Here is a 2,901-nt window from a genome sequence, read left to right as displayed (position 1 = left end):
AGTCATAATCGGGTAAGAAAATGTCCTATTTCGATTTGAGTCATTCAGGCTTTCATCAATATAAATTTTGATTAAAAGGAAAAAATCTAGAATGAAAATATTAAATTGTTATATACTAAGAGAAGAAAAATACTAATTATTTTAAAAAAAAAAAATCGAATTATTGTGTAAAAATAATTAGAGAGGGACTAAATATTTTCGATTTTAAGGCATATTTGGATCAATATAAAGGGCGAAAAAGAATAGAGGGACTTAACACAATATATATTTTGATTAAAATAAAACATAAATATGATATATATTAAGAGAAGATGGAAGCTAATTAGTTTATGAAAAATCAGGATTAAAATTTAATTATCTCTGGAAAAAATAGAAAGAAAGAAAATTTCCAATTTCGATTTTCAGGCATAGTAGTATCAATATTAAGGTCGAAAAATAATCGATCGTTCCTATGGAAGATATATGATATAGTAGTCCGATGTATATAAGATTTTGCATTAATGAAGGGAGCACTGTAAAACTAATAAATGTCAAGATATCTAAATAAACAAAAAAATGTTCATACAAGAACCGAGTTTTCGACCGATTGTTCCTACAGCAGTTATATGATATAGTGGTCAGATGTTGATAAGATATTGCATATATATGGGGATCATAATAAAACTAATAAATGCCTAGTTTGGTCAAGATATCTAAATAAACAAAAAAATGTTCATACAAGAACCAAGTTTTCGACCGATCTTTCCTATGGCAACTATATGATATAGTGGTCCGATTCAGCTGGCTCCGACATATGTACTGCGTGCAACAGAAAAAGGGACTTCTGTTAAGTTTCATTAAGATAGATTTAAAAGTGAGAGACTAGTTCGCATAGAAACAGACAGACGGACAAAGCTATGTCGACTCGGCTGTTGATACTGATCAAGAATATATATAATTTAAAGGGTCGAAGATGTCACCTTCTATGCGTTTCATATTTCACGACAAAATTATAACCCTCTGCAAGGGTACGAGAAATGAGAAGGATGAAAATCAATTATCTCTAAAAAACTAGTCATAATTGGATAAGAAAATATCCTATTTCGATTTTCAGGCATATTGGACCAATTAAAAGGGCTAAAAAGAAAAAGGGGCTTTTCACACTATATATTTTAATATAAAGAAAAATGTAAAAGAGAAAAAATTAAATTAATATATATTAAGAAAACATGGAAGCTAATTATTTTATGAAAAAAGAGAGGGATTAAAATTCCATTATTTCTAAATAAAAAAAATAGTAATAATTGGATAAGTACATTTCCGATTTCGACTTTCAGGTTTACTTGGATCAAATCTAAAGGGCGAAAAAGAAAAAAGGGGCTTTTCACTATATATATTATGACGAATTAAGTTATCGATTGTTTAGTATTAGTATATTCTGAAAGTATGTATTTGGCTTGTTGCCGCCATCACTTAAATGTTAAGCTCATTATTGTCGTGAGTTAGAAGGCCGTAGGAGGGAAGATTGCGGTAAGATTCTGAGGGAATGTATATTTAAGTTCTAACTTATATAATCCGTTCAGCATAAAACACTTGCACCTGGCCAGGGTCCAGGCGTAAACCTTACATAGACACAGCAGAGGCAGGGCCTCTACCCCAGTTATAGAGTTCCCATATATTTGAAGCAGTTAGAGAAGTTCTATGGCTTAGATCATTAATCTCTATATATAAAACTGTTTGTCCTGACTGACTGACTGATTGGTGATCAGCGCACAGCCCAAACCGTAAGAGCTAGGAAGCTGAAATTTTCACTGTAGTTACCTTATGTGATGTAGGTGCACGTTAAGACGGGGTTTCGGGAAATTCCACTCGCAAGTGTGGAAAAATCGCGAGATCTTTGTTCAAATTCATTTGAGGGGTGTTTCGCACTTTTCGGAAAACCCATTCCTCCTTGGTGGAAATGGTGGTCAAAGATTTGGTGGCTGACGTTTCGCGCTCAAATTCATTTCCAGTGATCTATATGAAAAATCATTTGAGACGTGTTTCTCACTTTTTGCAGAATTCAAACTTCTTCGGGGGGAATGCGATTTAAAGATTTTTTGGGCGGCGTTTTAAGTTGTGTCCGATTTGCTTCAAACTTATTTTTAAAGCTCTTTATAAGAACTTATAAAGTACGAATTTCAGCGATTTGGAAAATTCCACCCGCAACAGTGGTAAATTGGCGGAAAACGGTTGTATGAAAGTTTTTTGTTTACCATCCGATCGGCCCCAAACTCATTTTCAAAGATCTATATTCAAATTCATTTGAGGGGTGATTCACACTTTTTGAAAAATCCATCCCTCCTGTGTTCAAATTTATTTCCAAAGATCTATAAGAAAAATCATTAGAGACGTGTTTCATATTTCTCGCAAAATCTAAACTCCTTCGGTGGAAAATGAATTTTTAAGATTTGTTCATTTTAAAAGCTTTTTTGGTTTTATAACATACGTGCCACGGGCAAGGCCGGGTTATACCCGCTAGTATCTAGTATAAAATTCGAATTAAGTGGGTCACTCAAAATACTAGAAGATAATAAAGGTTGCATTAGTATAGCCAATAATCCCACATGTCACAAGAGATCAAAATATATTGGTATAAAGTACCATTTCTCAAGAGAGCAAATTGAAAATAAACTAATCACTCTTGAGTATATTTGTACAGAGAACCAAGTGACCGATATTCTGACAAAGCCGTTGCCTGCAGCCAGATTTGTGACCCTCAGAGATGAGTTGGGTCTCACAAACTAATTTTTTTTTGCAATAAAATTAATTTGTTTTTATTTCGTAGAATTATTATTAAGCCATGCTCCGATTAAGGTTTTTCTGGGCTTCCCTTAATCCTAGAACTAAAAAACTTTTGAAAAAGAAAATATTTCTGGACAA

The sequence above is a fragment of the Drosophila montana genome, unplaced genomic scaffold (genome assembly GCF_035044405.1).
Source record: "Drosophila montana isolate Dmon_TW-CO22-7 unplaced genomic scaffold, ASM3504440v1 contig_671_1, whole genome shotgun sequence".
Lineage (NCBI taxonomy): Eukaryota > Metazoa > Arthropoda > Insecta > Diptera > Drosophilidae > Drosophila > Drosophila montana.
This window is presented reverse-complemented; position numbering follows the sequence as displayed.